Source organism: Dasypus novemcinctus, chromosome 17 (genome assembly GCF_030445035.2).
Source record: "Dasypus novemcinctus isolate mDasNov1 chromosome 17, mDasNov1.1.hap2, whole genome shotgun sequence".
Lineage (NCBI taxonomy): Eukaryota > Metazoa > Chordata > Mammalia > Cingulata > Dasypodidae > Dasypus > Dasypus novemcinctus.
In genome coordinates this window covers 10,498,701-10,519,955 of record NC_080689.1, presented here as the reverse complement: position 1 = coordinate 10,519,955, position 21,255 = coordinate 10,498,701, and the positions used below count along the sequence as shown (strand labels likewise).

General features: G+C 39.9%; 1 long non-coding RNA gene across 1 annotated transcript; it reads left to right on the top strand.

The window, feature by feature from the left end:
- Window positions 1-17,246: 17,246 nt before the first annotated feature.
- LOC131273933 (uncharacterized) lies at window positions 17,247-18,640 on the top strand. Its single transcript, XR_009181100.2, has 2 exons — window positions 17,247-17,461; window positions 18,276-18,640. It is a non-coding gene; the product is annotated as an uncharacterized lncRNA (long non-coding RNA).
- The last annotated feature ends 2,615 nt before the right edge of the window (window positions 18,641-21,255 follow it).

Here is a 21,255-nt window from a genome sequence, read left to right as displayed (position 1 = left end):
GTATTAAAACTTCTTCAAATGCTTGGTAGAATTTACCTGTGAAGCCAGCTGGTGCTGGGTTTTTTGTTTTGGCAAATTGTTTGACTGTTTCAATCTCTTTGCTTCTAATTGGTTTGTTGAGGTGTTCTATTTCTTTTAGGGTCAGTGTAGGTTGTTTGTCTGTCCCTAGGAATTTTTCCATTTCATCTACATTGTCTAGTTTGTTGGCGTGCAGATGTCCATAGCATCCTCTTATGATCTTTTTTATTTCTTTGGGGTCACTATTAATGCCACCATTTTCATTTTTCATTTTATTTATTTTCACATTCTCTTTTTTTCTTTGTCAGTCTAGCTAGGGGTTTGTCATTTTTGTTGATCTTCTTGAAAAAACAACTTTTGGTTTTGTTAATTCTATTGTTTTTTTGCTCTCAATTTCATTTATTTCTGCTTTGATTTTTGTTATTTCTTTCTTTCAGCTTGCTTTGGGCATAGTTTGCTGTTCTTTTTCTAGTTCCTACAGCTATGCAGTTAGGTCATTGATTTTAGCTCTTTTTTCTTCTTCTTTTTTTTTAAGATTTTATTTATTTATTTATTTCTCTTCCCCCCCCCCCCACCCCGGTTGTCTGTTCTCTGTGTCTGTTTTGCTGTGTTTTCTTTCTTTGTTCGCTTCTGTTGTCGTCAGCAGCACGGGAATCTGTGTTTCTGTTTGTTGCATCATCTTGTGTCAGCTCTCTGTGTGGGTGGCGCCATTCCTGAGCAGTCTGAACTTTCTTTCGCGCTGGGCAGCTCTCCTTAGGGAAATACTCCTTGCACGTGGGGCGCCCCTACGTGGGGATACCCTTGTGTGGCAGGGCACACCTTGCGCGCATCAGCACTGTGCATGGGCCAGCTCCACATGGGTCAAGGAGGCCCCGGGTTTGAACCGCAGACCTCCCATGTGGTAGATGAACACCCTAACCACTGGGCCAAGTCTGCCACCCTCTTCTTTTTTAATGTAAGCATTGAAGGCTATACATTTCCCTCTCAGCACTTTCACCGAATTCCATGTGTTCTGATAGTTGTGTTCTTGATTTCATTTGTCTCAATATATTTACTAATTTCACTTACAATTTCTTCTTTGACCCACTGATTATTTAGGAGTATGTTGTTTAATCTCCGTATATTTGTGAATTTTCCTTTTTTCTGCCTGTTGTTGATTTTTAGCTTTCTTCCATCATGATCAGAGAAAGTGCTCTGTATAATTTCAATCTTTTAAAATTTATTGAGATTAGCTTTGTGACCCAACATATGGCCTATCCTGGACAAAGATCCATGAGCACTTGAAAAGAATGTATATCTTGCTGTTTTGGGGTATTATGTTCTGTATATGTCTATCATATTATTCAAGCTCTCTGTTTTCTTTATTGATCCTCTGTCCAGATGATCTATCCAATGATGAAAGAGGTATATTGAAGTCCCCAACTATTATTGTACACACATCTATTTCTCCCTTCAGTTTGCCAGTGTTTGCCTCATATAATTTGGAGTATCCTGGTTAGGTGCATGTACGTTTATAATTCTTATTTCCTTCTGAAGAATTGCCCCTTTTATTAGTATACAATGACTGTCTTTGCCTCTAGTAACAGCTTTCCTTTTATTTTTTCTTTCCTTCTCCTCCCTCTCCCCTGTTCTGCTGTTTTTACTGTCTGTGTCCATTCTCTGTGTGATCCTCTGTATCTATTTCTCTTTATTTTTTCTTCTCTTCTCCTCTTTCTCCTCTAGTAGTCACGGGGATTTTGATTCCAGAGACTTCTGATGTGGAGAGAGATTCCCTGTTAGCTGTGCCACCTCAGTTTCTGGTCTCTGCTGCAGTTCATCTTGACTCTCCTCTTCATCTCTCCCCTGTTGCATCATCATCTTGCTGTGAGACTCACTTGTGTGGGCACTGGCTCACCTTGCAGGCACTCGGCTTGCCACGTGGGCACTCGTCTCACCCACAGGCACTGGCTCACTGCACAGGCACTGACTTGCCATGCAGGTCCTTGGCTCACCACATGGGCATTTGGCTCACCACATGGGCATCCATGTGGGCACTCAGGTTGCCACGCGGGCAGTGGCTTGTTGCGCAGGCATGTTTTCTCTTCTTTTCACCAGGAGGCCATAGGGTTGAACCTGGGTCCTCACATATGTTAGGTGGACACCTCATCACTTGAGCCACATCCACCTCCCAACACCTTTGCTTTTAAAGTCTATTTCATATATTAAGTATCACTACTCCAGCTTTTATTTGTTTGTTTTATTTTGTTATTACATGTGTGGAATATTTTTTTCTGTCCTTTCACTTTCAGTCTTTTATGTATCCTTGGGTCTAATATGAGTTTCTTGCAGACAGGATATAGATGGCTTATAATTTCTTATCTATTCCTCTAGTCTGTGTCTTTTGATTGGGGAGTTTACTCCATTAACATTCAATGTTATTAATGTAAAGGCAGTTCCTCCTTCATCCATTTTAATCTTTGGGTTTTGTCTTATGTATTTTGTTTTTACAGTCTTTTTATACTTTTAGTGATATAATCCTCGTTTCTAGACCCTCTTCCAAGCCTCTCTCTCCTGTCTTTTCTTTTCAGGCTGTAGCACTCCCTTTAGTATTCCCTGCAAAGCTGGTCTCTTCTTTACATACTTTTTCAGTTCCTATTTATCTGGAATATCCTAAACTTATCCTCATTTTTGAAAGACAATTTTGCTGGCTATAAGATTCCTGGCTTGTTGTTTTTTTCTTTAAGTATCTTAAAGATTATCATACCACTGTCTTCTTGCCACTATTTTCCTGTTTCTCTGTGTTTTCTGATGAGAAATCATCACTTAATTTTATTGGGCATCCCTTGTATGTGATGAATCACTTTTCTCTTGCTGCTTTCTGGATTCTCTCTTTATCTTTGGCATTTGACATTCTCATTAATGTGTGTCTTGGAGCATGTCTTATTCAGAGGAAGTACACTGTGCTTCTTGGACATGGATATCTAAGTCTTTCAATAGGAATCAGACATTTTCTACCATTATTTCCTCAAATATTCCTTCTGCCCCTTTTCCCTTCTTCTTCTGGGACACTTATGACACATATGTTTACACATCTCTTGCTGTCATTTAGTTCCCTGTTCAATTTTTTCCATTCTCTTTATCTATTCTTTCGTAGGTTCACTTTCCGAGGCCCTGTCTTGAAGCTCACTGATCCTTTCTTCTGTCTCTTCAAATCTGCTCTTATATGCCTCCTAATGGATTATTAATTTCATTTATTGTGCCTTTCATTCCCGAAGATCAGCTATTTTTTTATGTATACTTTCAAATTCTTCTTTGTTCTCACTGAGTGTCTTCTTGATGTGCTTAATCTCTTTAGGCATCTCATTAAATTTATTAAGGAGATTTGTTTAAACATCTGTGATTAGTTGTCTCAAGTTCTTTATATCATCTGGAGGCATAGTTTGTTTCTTTGAATGGACGATATTTTCCTGTTTCTTGGTATAGGCTGTAATTTTTTGTTGGTTTCCTGGCATTTGATTTATTAGATGACTGGTCTTGGCCCCTTTTCTCTTGTGAGTCTAGTGCTTTCTATTTGATTGGCTTTGTGTTACAGCCCCTCTTTTATACATGTTTCGACTTAATTTGAAACTTTATGGTGGCTCATGTATAGTCAATCTGAAATTTTTCATATCTTTTTCATCTCTTTCTTGCCCTTTCTCTCTTACTGGTTGTGGAATACAAGCTGAGGATGCAGTTGGTACTGTAAACCATGGAGACTGAAGTTGCCAGCTTTGTCCAGGAACTGATGAAACTTTTCCCACCTTTCTCTCCTGCCAAGGGTAGGGATGGAGCCATAACCATGTGCAGTAATCCAACCCATGCAGGCCAAGACCATCTGTAGTTGCCCAGAGAGACTAATGAAGAGCCATGCCCCTTCCTGCCCTGCCTTTGGTGAGGGAGGAGTTGCAGGTGTGGGCAGAAAACTAGGTGATGCCAATCAAAACTGACTGAAGTTGCCCAGGTAGACTGATGAAACACCAGCCTCCCTCCTCCCTTGCAGGGGTGGGAATGGAGCCTCCATGGTTTACAGTACCAACTGCATCCTCAGCTTGTATTCCACAACCAGTAAGAGAGAAAGGGCAAGAAAGAGATGAAAAAGATATGAAAAATTTCAGATTGACTATACATGAGCCACCATAAAGTTTCAAATTAAGTCGAACCATGTATAAAAGAGGGGCTGTAACACAAAGCCAATCAAATAGAAAGCACTAGACTCACAAGAGAAAAGGGGCCAAGACCAGTCATCTAATAAATCAAATGCCAGGAAACCAACAAAAAATTACAGCCTATACCAAGAAACAGGAAAATGTGCCCAGCAATCTAGTCCATACAGGCCAAACATGTCTTCAGTTGCCTGGAGAAGGTGAGGAAGCACTGTCCCTCCTCCTGCTCCGTCAGAGGAGGGTTGGAGCCACAGATGTGTCCAATAATCTAGTTCACATGGGACCAAAGAGGCTGCAGTTGACCTGAGAGGGTGAGGGAGCACTGTTCTTCTTCCTGCTCTGTCAGGGGTGGGGATGGAGCCACAGATGTGTGCAGCAATCTAGTTCATGCAGGCCAAAAGTGGCTTCAGTTGCCTGGAGAGGCAGAAGTTTCACTATCCCTCCTCCTGCACTGTCAGGTGTGGGGATGGAGTCAGAGATGTGTCCAACAGCCTAGTCCATGCAGGCTGAGAACAGCTGCAGTTGCCTGGAGAGACTAAAGGGGCACTGTCCCTTCTGCCCTGCCAGGGGCAGGGATGAAACCACAGGAGTGCCCAACACTCTAGTTTGTTTGGGCCGAGAGCACTTGCCCAGAGAGTCTGAGAAACATTGCCTCCTTCCTATCCTATTGGGAGTGGAGATATATCCACAGATTTGCCCACCAATCTAGCAGTCAGTGCAGGCCAACAGTGCCTGCAGTTGCTGGGAGAGACTGAGGGATCATTGTTCCTTCTGCCTTGTCAGGGGCAGGGATGGAACCACAGGAGAATCCAACACTGTAGTGTGCATGGGGCAAAAGTGTCTGCAGTTGCCCAGAGAGGCTGGTGTAGGAATTCTGAGCTTCCTCCCTGCTGGAGATGGAGTTGGAGCCTAGGCTAAGTCTGTGGGAGGAAGGGCGCCCGGCTTGCCACAGTAGCAAACGGTGCGGCAAGAAGTGATACCGCCTCTGCCCACTGGGCCTAGATAAGGTGACCACGCCTGACTAGGCCTTTGCTGCTAACGGCTGGCCGGCGCTGCCCTCCCCCTTTTTATCTCCCGCCTAGCCCAACATCCGGCCAGCTCTCACTCCCCCTTTCCCCTCCCCTATTCCAAACCTCTCAGCCAGCCCTCTGCCTAACAACCGCTTACAATCACCTATCAGGAAGCAGTACCCACCCGCACCTATCAAATCCCTCCATGCAGTCCCTAACCCTATAAAGCTGTGTCCCCTTCCGCAATAAACCGGACTTGCATACAGACCTGGTCTCCGCAGCATTCTTCCTCCCCTCGCCGTGCGTCCTCCACACCTGAGAGCCCCTCTGATGCTGTCTGCCGTAGCATCAGACGCCACTGCGGTCTAGTCTGACCCCTCCAAACCCCCCCGTCAGCATCGGGGTGCAAGCCACCCCAGCCGCAACTGGCGCCTGAACAGGGACCGGGGCCGGTCCGACGTGACCGCTGCCTCACCCCTGTGGGACCTCGCTCCCACCCCTTCGCCGCGCTCTCAAGGTAAGGACCCCTGTTATCAGCCCCCGGCAGAAAAGTGGACGGGCGTCTATCTTCCCGCCAAGCGCCGCAAGTCAGAGCACTTGCTGGCCTACTAGCCTGCCACCAATGTAAAGTTTCGGGCAGGCAACTCCAGGCTTGCTGGGATCTACTGGTCCCCTTCAACCCCTAGCTTTCTAATGCCAATCTCTCGGACCCTGATACCTATCTGAAATTGGCCCCGCCTATCAACAAGGCCAGCCACAGCCCATCCAGGTCCGGTACCAGCGAATCCGCACCACCGATGAAGACGCACCAGGAGTCTCCATTAATTGCCGTCCTCCCCAAATGGCCAGCCGCCTCTCAACGCACCCAAGCCCCAGCTCTCCTGCCCCTACCCCTTCTCACCGCCCATCCTAATCCCTTACCCTTACCCTTTCCCCTCCCCCACCCTGTTTATCTAAGGTCGCCAACATTCCATCGAGGCGCTGGACTGGTTAGCCAATGACGGGCAACGGGATCGGCCCGCCAGTCAACCTAAGGCAGGGACACGGCCTTTTGCTGCCGCGCTTCCCCATGATGGGTAAGACTGGCCACCTGTGTGGCACGGGCATTGCCCGGCTGGGCGCAATCCCGACCTAAGACAGGCACAGTCCCCCTCCCTCCTCAAATCAAGCTTTTCGGAGGAGCTTAATAAAAACAAAGGGGGAAATGTGGGAGGAAGGGCGCCCGGCTTGCCACAGTAGCAAACAGTGCGGCAAGAAGTGATACCGCCTCTGCCCACTGGGCCTAGATAAGGTGACCACGCCTGACTAGGCCTTTGCTGCTAACGGCTGGCCGGCGCTGCCCTCCCCCTTTTTATCTCCCGCCTAGCCCAACATCCGGCCAGCTCTCACTCCCCCTTTCCCCTCCCCTATTCCAAACCTCTCAGCCAGCCCTCTGCCTAACAACCGCTTACAATCACCTATCAGGAAGCAGTACCCGCCCGCACCTATCAAATCCCTCCATGCAGTCCCTAACCCTATAAAGCTGTGTCCCCTTCCGCAATAAACCGGACTTGCATACAGACCTGGTCTCCGCGGCATTCTTCCTCCCCTCGCCGTGCGTCCTCCACGCCTGAGAGCCCCTCTGATGCTGTCTGCCGTAGCATCAGACGCCACTGCGGTCTAGTCTGACCCCTCCAAACCCCCCCGTCAGCATCGGGGTGCAAGCCACCCCAGCCGCATAAGTCTGCAGTCAACATGGGATGAAAGAAGTTGGTTCTTACCTTCACTGTGATTTTTAATCAGCCTCAATTCCCTCCATGCTGGGTGCAGAGTTAAAATGGAGGCTACTGGCCTTTTTCCCACTTAGACAGGTTCAAACTTTAGCTGTTCTTAGGATTAGACTTTCACCAGCTGAATATACTAATCAGTAGCTGAAATCGGTGCCTGACTGACTTTTCCTCCCCATTTTTTGGAAAATGAATTTTCCCACTTCAGGTAGGGAATAGCTCCTGAGGCAGTTTGAGCTGCCAGTGGGGTATGCACTCTGACCTCCATGGCATGGAGGGCCCTACTCACGAATCCTCCCTGAAAACAGGCAGTCTCTTCCTTCCGTTCTTCCAAGGATTTTGCAGGTCACCTGGGCCCCTCAAACGGGTGATTTGGATAGCTCTGGGTGATTACTAACAGCACTGTAGGACAAGTTGTCCCTTGGAGCTCCTTACTCTGCTGCCATCTTGCCCTTTCCTTCCCTGATTGTGTGTTTTTAAAAAAAGATTTATTTTATTTATTTAATTCTCACCTCCCTCTCCCCATATGTTTGTGCTCACTGTCTGCTCTTTGTGTCTGTTCATTGTGAGCGTGTCTTCTTTTTTTTAGGGGGCACCGGGAACCAAACTCAGGTCATCCCATGTGGGACAGAGACACCCAATGGTTTGAGCCACCTCAGCTCCCACTTGTTGTATCTTTCATTGTGTTTCCTCATGGTTCTTCTTCAGTGCATCATCTCTTTGCATCATCTTGTTGTGTCAGCTCACCACGCCAGCCCATCACATCAGCTCACTGTCTCGTTTATCTTCTTTAGGAGGCACTGAACCCAGGATCTCCCATGTGGTAGATAGTGCCCAATTGCTCAAGCCACATCCACTTCCCTGTTTTTTAATATATGTTTTCTTTTCCTGTGTATATTGCTGTGGTTATTTTGCTGGTATGGTAAAGTTAATGTTTATCCTGAATCTTCTTTACTTTTCTTTGGTGACATCCAATTTGTTTGAGGTATAGCTTGAATAGGCATCATTGCTAAGTAAATTAGAACAGGAAGAGCCCAAAATGGGTTAGGATGATTCAGAAGGAGTCAGAAGGTTATATGTTTGAGATAGAGATTGACTTATGCCAGCAAGTCACCTCCAGAATGCTAGAGACATCAGAGAAAGTGTGATCCTGCCAACACGTTGATTTTAGACTTCTAGCCTCCAAAATTGTGAGATAATAAAATTCCTGTTGTTTAAGTCAACTTGTGTGTGTTATTTGTTATAGCAGCCCTGGCAAACTAAAGCATCACCTTAAATGCTCTCACAGCATCAGACTTCATCTGATCCCACCTCTTCATTTCTATTGCACTAAGGTCTCCAACTTGTGTTCCTTCAGCCTTCCTTCCCTCTCCTGTCTCTAACACCCTATTTACAACCCTTGATGTAACCTCAGACCCAATGTGTATGAATTAACTTTGCTACACCAACAAAACAAGATGTATCTTTTTCTAGATAATAAAGGCTTAATCAAAGGCATCATCTCTCACCCAGATGCCCAAGATAGACATCCTGGAGCTAACTTTTCTTTCTTTTTATTTCTCATATCCAGTCAGTTACTAAATTCTGTGACTTCTATTGTCTAAGTCAGTATTTTCAAACTGTAAGTTACAACCTATTAGGGGCATCACTTTGGTACAGGTAAGTCACCCTGTGGTTGGCAAGCTCTTTTTGGATCCAGTTAGATGAAACAGAGTCAAAGCTCCCTTTCCATAGCAGTTGATAAATGCCTGAATTGTTAATAGAAATGAATATTTTATTAGTCCTTAAATCTAAATTGTGTAGAAGGGAAATTCTATTAATTCTGTACCATGAGGAGAACCCAAGGAAAATTTACCCATACTGAATTATAGAAACTAGAAGCATAATAATAAACATTCCTGATTTAAGAATAAGTAATTTGTTTAAAAAAGTATTCTGTAACATAATAAAGAAAACCAGATCATCTAAGAAATAGCTGAAGGTAATATTTTAGGAAAAAAAGAAAGATTACTTCAAGAAACAGAAGTAAGATTTTGAGAGTAATAGTAACTTTAAAATGAGACTCTATGAAATAGGAGGTGAAAGGTGAGATGATAAGGAAACATTGAAACAAAAACTGTTATCATTGATATAAAGAATACATTTTGAGCAAAAATAATTTAAGAAAAACATCTGCCATAGCAGAATACATGAGTTTAGAAGAAAATTGGCATTGCAGAAAATTGGCCAGTCTACGGAAGATAAATTGAAGAAAATTTAGAATATAGAGGTAAGGGGCTAACATGCAAAAGCAGTAAAAAAAAAAAAAAAAATTAAAAAACAAAAGATATATATGAAGGCAAGGCAATGAAGAGGCAACCTGTATTAAAAGGGTGCACCCAAAAGAAAGCAGAATGGATAGAATTGGAAGAGAAACACTCTTCAAAGTATAATAGGAAAATGAATGTAAATTATTGTTTTCATAGCAGACTTTCTTTTCCCAAAGAAACAATAAATAGAACCCTAAGAAGAGAGCAATGATAAAAGTGGAACTGTGAGTACTTAAATGGGCATTGGAGTTTCCAAGGGCATACTTAGAATCTTCCTTGTTCTCTCATCCTGTCATTCTAGCCTTAAAATTTCTTTCTACACCCTGCAGTTCCCAAAACACAGTTGAAAACTCAGTGTTAAAAGGAATTCTTTGTTAGCTGGAGAAGTTTTTGAAACACCCTGATTTAAAAGCTCATTGAGTTTTAAGCAAACACAAGTATCTCCAAATATCTGGCTGAAACATTTGAATTTTAATGCTATAGAAATCACTCAGGCAGGGAAAAATATAAAATATGATAATAAAAGGTTGAAAAAATATTAACAAAACTCAGGTTTGCTATAGTGTTCTATATAAACTAGATGTTAGAAAACAATGGGACTTTGTCTGCAGAGTTGGGGAAAAAGCGATATGACCCCCAAATTCTATATCCACCAGACTGTTTTTGAGTGAAAGCCACTGAGAGACATTATCAGATGTACAAGTAACCTAGGAGGAAGTATATTAATAATGATTCATTTCTGGAAATAACATTTAAAGATATAATAAGCCAACTGAGACCTAAACAAATAATACATTTTCTAACTCCCAAGTGTGGAAGCCACGGTGTAAATGAGCCAGCAGTGCGCACAATCCCATTTTTAAACAAAACATTAAGGAATAATTGCTGTAACTGCTGTGATAGGACGAATACTAATTCTTGAAAGAAGAAAGATGTGATAATAGAATCATAATAAGTCAGGATAAAAATCCAAGAGCAAAAGAATATGTGGAGGAATCTTGGGAGAGATGGGAAGTTCCTCGGTGAGCTCACTAGTTTTCATTTTATTTTTGTATGGATAACCTTAGAAACAGAGATAGTTAAAAAAAATTTTTTTTAATGTCCATGACTAAAAATAAATGCCTAGATCCAATATTATGACAGAAAGGAAATAAAGAAAACAGTAACCAAATAGAAAAAGGCAAAAAAGCCCAAAACAGCAAGAAAGCATTGAAAACCTAAAAAAATTAAAATATGATATAAAAAGCATATATTGCCAAACATATCTGTCATGGTATTAATCCTAATGGAAATAATTCACATTTTAATAAAAATAAAATTTTAATTATGTGTTAAAAAATTCAACTATTTGTTCCTTTATAAGATTTATACCTAAAATGAAGGAATAACATATGAGATTGCAGTTAAAGATGGACAAAAGTATGTAAAATATATTCATTTTATATGAGGCAAAGTGAAATGTTAGCTATTATGAATCTTTGCATGTCATATAACATGACACTGAAAAATATGAAGAAAAGCAATTAACAATAACAGAAGAAATGGAAAAAATACAATACTAAAGGGGAATTTCAATATACTTATTTCTCTAACATTTCAACCCATAGAGCTTATAAAATAAATATAAGAAAAATAAGTACAAATAAACATTATACTTAAAGTTTAATAATCTCTGACAGTGCAATGAAATTTGTAATTAAAAATGAAATAAAAAAATCTACTTCTTGAAGTTTCAAAACTTCCAGAAGAATAAAATAATTATGATAAAATTATTATTTAGCAATATAGGACATAGTAAAAAATGTCCTGTGTTAATCTTTGGAAATGAATAGAAAAGGTAAAAGCCCAACATAATGTTATTAATTAACAGTACTATTATCTGGGTATGAAAGTGGTTTAAAGGGAAAGTCTAAGGCCATGTATATTACTAAAAGGAAAGCTAAAAAATGTGACATGAGACTGTATAGCATAGTAAAACTGCATGTGAAATATGAGTATGGGTAAAATTGCATATTTTTACCCATATAAGACCGTCTTTCTTTGAAACTGATCAAAAGCATGTTAATACTACAAGGTGTTAATATCGGACAAAAAATGTACTTTGATGAAATTTCGTGGTTTACAAAAATGTAAATGTATAAATAAATGAAAAGAATTCAATAAAGAAGTTAGAAAAAGAGCACGGTGGATGAAAAATAGCATTGAAAAATAAATTCAGTAATTGGTTTATTTGGAATAAACAATATACAACAAGAATTACAGGAGGTTAAAAAGTTAAAATGGAATGCTTTCTGCAACTGCATATTATTATAATTTAAATTCTGTCCTGAGGATATAAATTACAACAATTATTCAATGAGAAATAGGAAAAGTGAATAGATCAATAACCATGGGAAAAAATAGAAAAGTTGGTTTTAGGCCCAGATGGGTCTGTTCAAAACCTGAAGAAAAAGTTAATTCCCAAGTTACACAAATGGTTGTATAGATTTTAAAAATGAGGGAAATTTTATTACTTCTTTTTATCAAGATAGAAAAGTCTGATATCAAATCTTTGCATAAAATGCCTTGAAATGTCTTAGCATAATTCGCTACATCTATAGAAAAAGAAGAAGCAGTATCTCGTAGGAGCCATTGAATCATCATGTAAAATCCAACATCTGTTCTTGATTAAAACAACTTGTAGCAAAATGGACATAGAATATATCAAATCAAAAGACAGCACCCTGTTCTATCTTGATTCAAGGGTCTAGTCCTTTGAATGTAGAACATAAGGATACTCAGTGTTACCATTGATATTTAATTTATTTTTCAGAAAATGTCAGCCAATGCAATTAGATGAGAAATCAAAATATGGCATATTATATTGGGACAGAAGAGATGAAATTATTATTTGTATATGTTCTGACATTGACCTGTAAAATAAAAAGGAATCAACATAACAGCTATCAGGAATAGTAAGAAAAATTGGCTGGTAAGAAAATAAATGTAAAAAGTGACAACTTTCTCCTTAAATGATAAGTATTAAAATGGTATGAAGATCTAATAAGTATTTAAATGTTATAAAGATCCTATTTATGGGAGCAACTGCAAACATGTATATCCAGGAATATGCTTGGAAAGAAAAGTAGTAGACTGACATAAGAAACTAAAATCCCACTGAATAACATGATTTAAGGGCTTGCATATATAAGAAGAATGCTCCATTCTTGTATGGGAAGATACAGTAATAAAAACATATTAACTTTCTCCAAAGTGAAAAATACATTTAATAAAATCTCGATAAAAACCTCAATCTGAATTTGGAATCTAACAAAAAAGTCTTCTAAATAAACCACTCATGAGTCTGTACACTCAAGAATAGGAGGGAAATTCTCAAAATAGAAGAGAAATGAGGAAAGATTTGCTTTAACAGATATTAAAATATAAAATAAAACTGAAAACAGTATGACACAGGCACAAAAATATAGTCAGATTATTGGAACAAAAATATTGGAAGGAAATGGAGGTGAATATATAATATTAGGGTGGGTGGGAAAGGGTTCCTCAGCACTGCATTGGAGGCAGAAACTGTGAAGGAAAAATTCATATACTGATCCCATTAAAATAAAAAATAAGCAACTCCCTACCTTCTTTTTCTATCTTATAAGAGCAAGCAAACTAACAAGGCAAAATAATTTAAAAAAATTAGTTAAGAGACAGATGACCTGGGAGAAGTTTCATGTAACAAAAATGACGAAGGCTAAGAGTTTTTCTATATCAATAAGAAAAAAAAAAGATGAACATCCCGATAGACAAATGGGATAAGGTCATGAAAAACATACCAGAGAAAAATTACATGGGATAATTTTCTGATGGCAGGAATCAGCTCATTACAAATTAAAACAAGATTCAATTTATCACAGATTAAAACAAAAAAGAAAATAATCAGCATTTTCCATGGTTAGGGTTATGGATAGACTTTCCTAAATGAGTGCAAATGATATTAGTCAGTACAACCTTTTAGAGTGGCACTAGGTGTATATATATGTCTGTGCGTGTGTGCACATAGTAAACACTCTAAAAAAGTATTTTCTTTTTGATACAACAATTTCATCTATAAGATTAATCTAGTTTCTTTATAAGTACCAATGACATTTATTTCTATATCCTCTTTTTTTAACATTTTAGGTAAATCTATTTATAGTGACAGCATAATACAACTCTGAATATTTTCTCCCTTCACCATTGTTTCAGGACCTGTACATTCTAAACCACGCAGCTCCAAAGCCATGGTTTATAACTGCCGAATATTTTCAATGATTTTCACTGAACAAAGAAAACAAATGTAAAGATAACAGAAAAATACACTAGGAAGAATCTAAAAACTATTCTAAAATGGTCTGTTAAAAAAATACACCAGGATGTGACTTGAGTTTCAATTTCAATTAAAAAACTAAACTAAACTAAACTAAACTAAATTAACTAAACTAAACTAAGTTAAACTAATCAACAAACTATTTGTCGCAGCTGACATTTGGCCAAAGATGGGAGTACTAGCAGTTGTGTGGTTGGGAAAGGGCTGTGTCTCTCTTCTCACGCACACGCTGATGTCTGGTAAAGGAACCTAGCACAGGGGGAAGGCAGGAAACAAAAAGTGGCGCCAGGGGATGCAACTTTTTGCATGATACTTCCAATCGCACTTGTTAGCAGAGAATTGTGGAGATTTACATGGTGGCCTGTTGAAAGCAAAAATGTTGTAATATGCAGGGATGCTATGTCCCTGGCAGTATAATATTAATTTATTGCAAGTAAACAGCCATTACCAGGATTCAGAAAAGGGATAATTACTAGTATTGTTAGCTTTTCTTAAAAATTAGAAAATAAATGGCCATTTACTAGTTGTTTTGAAATGCTAATGAATTGTCATGGGATCATTTCCAGTCAGTCAAGTTTACCTCTCCAATAGCTCATTTTTCAAGTACAGCCCAGAACAGTATTTGCTCACCTGTAGGTCTTTTTGACATGAATTAAACCAAAATGAAAGGGTGGTAACTGAAGGGACTGCCCTTGCTCCCTCTTGAGGTTGGACTCTGGTATTTGCCAGCATGGAGCAAGGTCCCTGGGGAACATAATTTCCCCGTGGTTTTTTTAAGGACCACACTCCATATTGGAAAAAGGATTTGCAGAATGCTCTCTAAGTTGAAGGTGGCAGGAAAATAAAGAATAAAAACTAAATGGTGATGTGATAAGGGGAAATTAGCCTTTGGGAAATACATTAAAATTTGGGGACATTATGCTCCTCTCAGCTAAAGCCTTTTCTGTCTGGAGAACCTTGTCTGTTTGGGAAAGAAATAGCCACGAGGAGGCTTTCAGGGAGTTTGAAGTTGTGGGTCATTAAAACCTTCCTTGTCCCCGTGTAACCTCCAAATCTTTGTCCAAATCATCGCTCTCTTCTCTGATATCTTCACATATGCGCACATATGTGCCTTAAAAAGAAAATAATCCAAGCATAAAGAGTAAGTCTCTCTCCCTCTCTCCCCATCACTGTCTCTTTCTTTCTTTTCCCTCCCCCAACCCAGTCTGCTCACCCTGCTCCCCTCCCCTTGATGCAAACAAAGGGAACAGTCCAGCTCCTCCAGGAGCAGCTGATGGCAAGGAAGCGGGGAGAGCCGGTGGAGCTGCTGTAGCAGGCACATCTGTCATCAGGAAAATGTCGCCCTGCCTTGGCCAATCCGTTGCACAATTGGAATGGGGAAAGCTTTCGCTTAAAAAGGTGTAGTGATGGGCGGCTGTTTGAATGAGCGTCCTCTGGGCCAGTCTGGGAAGGGGGTGCAGGCCTGTCCAGCTAATCTTCTTTAAAGAGAGTTTTGATTTCTACTACGAGAGCTTCCATTTCAAATGCGTGGAAGCACATACACAGCCCTCACTCACTCACACGCACATATACACACACATTCTCACCCCACCCCACTCAATCCCGTCTCTCACCTGTTATGGAATATTTTCCCCCATTCATGCATTTTAAGAATCATCGCTTTTGTGCAAACCGCTCTGTAAGTGCCAAGGTCTCACTGTTCACCATTGAAGAAATTTGAAATAAACAGCCTTGTCCCCAGGCCCCTCTGGCTCAGTAAAACCAACTGCCAATTGAGCACAAAAGTGCCCAGTGAAAAACAAATAAACAAACGAAAAAAACCTCAAATCGTGGAGCAGTCACATTTTGGGGGAGGCGATGAAGGCTTTTATTTGCAAAGGCCCAGAGCTTGAGAGACTTTTTAAATTAGCAGAGCCACACTGCTCTTTGGGAACACAGCGGCTACTAGGAGCCCCTGGGACACTGGACCACTTGCTCACTTCCATGGTGAAAGGAAAAATCCACTTTAATTGCTGAAGTTTATTTTTTTTCACAGCAGTCTTTAGAGGAAGACCCTTGGCAATGCACACTTTGAAGATTTATACATGGCAGTTACCAACTCTACTTTTATATATTTGAAATAAAAATAGCTCAGCAGCAATTTGCTTCTTTTTTACTCTTGTTTTAAAACTCATTCCTCTTCTACTTTGAAGTGCAGAGAGCTCTCTTCGTCACCAGCCTTTTTGGATGGCAAAATGTTAATCATAAGAATTTATTTTCTGTGCTAACAAATGTTTTCCTTGGAGACCTTTTTTTTTTTTTATTTTTTTTTTATCATTTTAGACAGAACTTTTAAAAAAGATATAAATTAAATCAGATTGTTGAGAAATTTCCCTGGGGAACAATGCCTTCATTTATAAAATTCTCCAGATCTCTGTAATGTTCAAAGAGCTGATAGTTCCTACAGTGAAAGGAAAATACTCACCACTAAGACATTAAGTCAAAGAGCATTTTCTTCTAAGGAGATTTTATTCCAAATATATAAAAGAAAAAAATACATATACAAAGAAACCAAAACATTCCATATACTTTCAGGAAAGTCTCCTTTTCATCCAAAGTTTCTGCAATTGCATACTAAAGATTATGAGGCATTTTTCCAGAGCTCTGATCAGCAGATTTGATATATGGATTTAGATCAATTTTTTCTTATGGCAAATCTATATGTTATTCTCCGTCTTCATTTGGCACTCTTTGCTGAGTGGCTGTTACTCTGGGGCAAAGGTCCCTATCTGGCGGTTGAAGCAGCCGAGTAATCTTTTACTCCTCATAAGGAGGAGTGTGAGATATTAAATCACACTTGACGTACCTGAGGCAGAGCAACTTCATCCATATTTTATCTGCTGTAAATTTAATACCACAGCACTTTTTAGGGTGATGTATTTATTAACTGGCTGGGGATGAGCCGTACAGAAATTCAGTTTGTTCGGGAAAATAAAATGAAGACAACCTGACAAGTTTATGAAGTAAGCACAATAGCTATTTATTACTTTTTAAACACACAGTTTGCTGAAATGTCTTTAGCAGTGTTTGTTCCATAAACACATAATGCTTCCTAAATCATCGGTGCTTATTTTTTGAATTTTAATCAAGTCTTTTTCTCTAAAAACAAGCTGGTGCTCCCCACTTGGTGCAGTTTTAGGTGGACTATCTGGAGTTGATATGACAAACCACACCTTTGCTCTGGAGGAGCTGCCCCGTGGAATTATGGGAACGGAATCCCTTTTAGATCGGCCAGAGCCGGCCTCGTTCGTACCCAGTCAGTCGGATGCTAAACTATTTCAGAGCGACAGTTACCAAGAGCACTGCTTCTCTCAGTTATTTTGCTTAACCTTTATTTTTTTTTTTTGGTTTTTAAACCTTCCTTGTGCTGCCCAGCATCTGGGCTCCAAAATCCTTCTCCCTCCTGTGAAATCATAGTCGGTTTTTGTGGTCACCCGTCAGCCCGGCTCGCGCTTTTTCGGTCTGTTATGAGATGCCGGCTATTTATGGACAGGGAGGATGAGGTCTGGTCCCTTCACTTCATAGTCATTGTCTGAGTCTGAGAAAACGTTCTTTTCCTTTCTTGAAAGGAAAAACCTCGAGAACGTCAGCGGCCGTTTAAAATTCTCGCCGTTTCCGCTGAGTGGGGCCGGCGCGCCGGCGTTCACAGGGGCCTTCCGGTATCATCTGCGGATCATCTTCACGGGCGCGCTGGGGCTTCCAGTCGATTCGAGCCACAGCTTGCCACCGATCTCTCAAAAGAAATCGGGGAGACACTCCACCTTCATCTTGGGATTCAGTTCAGGTAGCCTCAAGTCCACAGAAAGGGCCACAAAGTGGGGTGCAGAGCAGCGCCAGGGCCTGGCACTTGTCGGCGAATCCTCCGGCTCCACCCCAGACCTACTGAGTCAGAAACTGTGGACTGGGCCCCGCCAACCGTTTTCACAATCCCTTCAGGAGGTTCTTATGCACGTGACGTTTGAGAATCAGGGAACTCACTCAGAGTCTTGGTGAAGTACAGGCAGGTGGTCTATTTGCAGTGTTAGCTTCCTGGTCGGCCCCTCCCTGCCCTGCGCCAGGGCCTGGACCCTTCTCGGGAGCCTCAGGGAGACAGCATCCATTCGACTGGGTTTTAGAAACTCTTCTCATAAAGGGGGTTCCAAGGCCAGAGGCACATGGTGATTTGCATTATTATTTCGAAATAGCTCTTGGTATGACTTATTGAAAGATGATTCTATTTTGCTTTAGAAAGATGGAGGAAAAGGGCTATAACATCTTCTGAGGAAAAGAAAACCAGTATCAAGGAGGGTCCTGTGAAAAGTTAACTTCTATTAATATGACTTTTTAATAACAGGGTGATATCCTTATTTGTGTCCTTTTGGTTTTCATAGATCATTCACTCCTATAAATAAGATCTATTTTCAGGAAACGACTTTTCAGCTCAATTCAGTATGAACTGTGTTCTTATGGCATGGTTTAAAAATAGAATATATTATATATATGGAGTGCTTCAAAACTATGTTTTTTTAAATCATCCTTTTTAATATATTAGCTCTGAGCTCACCTTTCCAAAATGCATTTTAATTCAACTCCTTGATGTTATTTTTCTCGCACTACAGCATTGGAAGATGCAAATCTCCAGGCCACACTGTTGCCTCTGACAGAATATACGACACCAAATGATCACAGCCTCAGCTTTGGATCTTACACTCTGAGGAAGCTCATTACATAATAGATGATGTGTCAAGAAAACAGGGTGTCTGCAGTGCTGGAAATTCACAAGAAGAACCTGAATTCACTTGGAAAATCTTGGGATGCGTTTGGGTTTCACAAGTTAAAACTTAAAGGAACCTTGGTATGATGTGTGATCTGAGTTGTTTCTGTTAGCAATGAAACCTGTTCCTCTTCAGAAAGTCACACCCAATGAAAGGAAATATACTGTAATATGACTGGGGAAAAAGTAAATGCGTTTCAAGAGCCTCAACCTCTGAAATCTGTAAGTCCCTCTTACTTCAGGCTAACAACAAAGCATTGCTTTTTTTTTTTTAATATTCTAAACGCTTTTAAATGTGTATGTATTACAATATCTTGATAATGCTGAACTTCAGCAGCTGAAGGCAGAAGAAAAATTTACTTATTAGTTAAGTCTTTTATATAAAGCAGTTTTGCTTTTTAAACAACTGATTGCGACACCCATTAGTGGCTCATGAAATCAATTTTGTGGGTCATGATCAGTATTAAAACATTAAGTTAGATAGAATAGACTAACACCATATTAGAGTATATTATAACAGAATGTAGTAGAATAGAAAATAACAATACATGGCAGTATGTAGTGAAGCTAAGTATTATTTTGGGGAGTCTTACTTTAGTTTGTGTGTGCATGGAGTCTTAATATAAAAGCAATACTATAGATTGTTCAATATTATTTATTAGTAGTGTGATTTACCCACCACTGTTTTATCTTGAGCAACAGCAGCAATAACAAAAACTAAAAAATAAACAGATTCAGATTAGAGTTTCTTAGGAGGAAAGGAGTGGGGCTAGGGAATATATATATTATACCCCCATGCATATATAAATAGGGTGTATGTATTTCCTTCTTTTATAAACTTTTTTGGGAAATAATTTCAAACTTACAGGACAGTTGCAGAAATGATACAAGGCCCATATAGAGAACTCCAACATACCTCCCCCACCCAAGATACCCAGATCCACCAACTTTTATCATATAACCTCTCTCTTAAATTGTGGTAACATATCTACAACCTGAATTATCCCATCTCAAGTACTCTGCAGCATACAATTCAGTGGGATTAACCACATTCACAGTGTTGTGTTACCCCTATCACCATTCATCACCCATTATGCATCAACTCCCCAATCTCCCTTCTCCAAACACCTAGTAACCTATGGCAGGTTAAGCATATAAGCTATTAAACATAAAGCTCAGAATGTTCTTCATATACTTTGATGCATTTATTCATTTCTACATTAATGAATCCTGAGTAATCAATAGACTTTTCTGTGCCTCAATTCACTGATCTGTAAAATGCTGCTGATAATGATATCATTAAATTTTTGTGAGGATTAAATGAGTTAATACACATCAAGTGCTTAGAAGAGTGTAAGCACTGACTAAAATGCTAATCGTTAATATGATCTATATTTAATATCTGCCTATTCTGTGCGAGGCACTGTGCTAGGGGCACGGGGGAACCCACGGATGGGCTATCTAGTTTTCTTTGTTTCTGCCTTGTAGAAGAAGCTGTTGGATCAAGCTCCTATTTATTGCCATTGGGCATAAGTCAAAATGAAAGAGATTCTATGTTTGTTTATTTAAGTATTTATTGACTTGTTCTGTGTTCTGAGAACACCATAGAGGGGAAATGGGAAGACTTTGGACTGGAGGTTCTAGCAATATGGAGTAGTAGCATTGAGAACACACTGCCTTTTTCAAATGGTGTGACATTTAACAAGTCTCTTCACCTCTCTGACCTTTACAGAATGATCCTCATCTGTGAAGTGTGAGAGGTGAACCAAGATTTTGAAAGTCCCTTCCAACTCTGAAGTTTTAAATATGGTGGCTAGAGCATGGAGAGTTAATAGTTTCTACTCTCTCACCTTCCCAGACTCTCCTAACACCATGACTTGAGAATTTTCTGTCTGGACATAGACCCTTCTCTCAGTGGAAATCTTTGTTTGGTGGAAATAATGGGCCTTACTCTTGAACAATATCTCATGAATATCTTTACTTGAACACCTTCCTCTGATTCACTGTTGAACTTTATTGTGTGATGTTGTTGTGCTGACTTTTTTGTGTTGATTTTGCTGGCTTTAAGGATATAAAATTTTGCTTTTCTCCACAAAAGAACTGGGAGAGGCAAATTTCAGTGTACTACATGCTTGTAGTTCTCAGGACAAGAGAGTGCCTACAAATAAAACAAACCACAAATGAAAACCATTTATATTTTGAAATAATAGGCAACATTTGATATATATCAATTGTTCCCCTAATTGCAACAATTCCCAGACAAAAGTATATAACCAAAGGCTGTAGTTGGGAAGGTCACTTATAAAATTACAAAAATGCATGGCTATTCCTTTAATAAATATGCATTGGGTACCTACCATGGGCTGAACAATACCCTTGGCACTGCCACTTTATACTACAGGGACACATTTGACCTAGAAAAATCTGAGGAGACTGTTTCTGTATTGCTTTATCTAAAGCGTGGAACAGATTCTTCTCAAATTATAGTGCTAAATTAAGGGAGTCAAGCCTGCCTTCAAAAGGATTAAATGTTCCAACAACTGGAGGAGAAGGAGATTGGGACAAAACTGTGAAAGAAGAGGCACCAAGTCTTCATTTGTATGTTAGATGTCCAAGTCTCACATAGAAATTCTCCTATGTGTTTCTCATTTTCTCTTATAAGAAATCAGAGGTCCAGTGCTTGTTTATACATCACTGAGGACCTACTGTTTTCATACTTGGGATTCAGGGATGCTGAAGACACATTTCATGCCCAAATAGTATGCCAGGCCCAGTGGGTGAAATGGGTATGAGAATTTTTTAAATAAAAGCAATAGAGGATGACG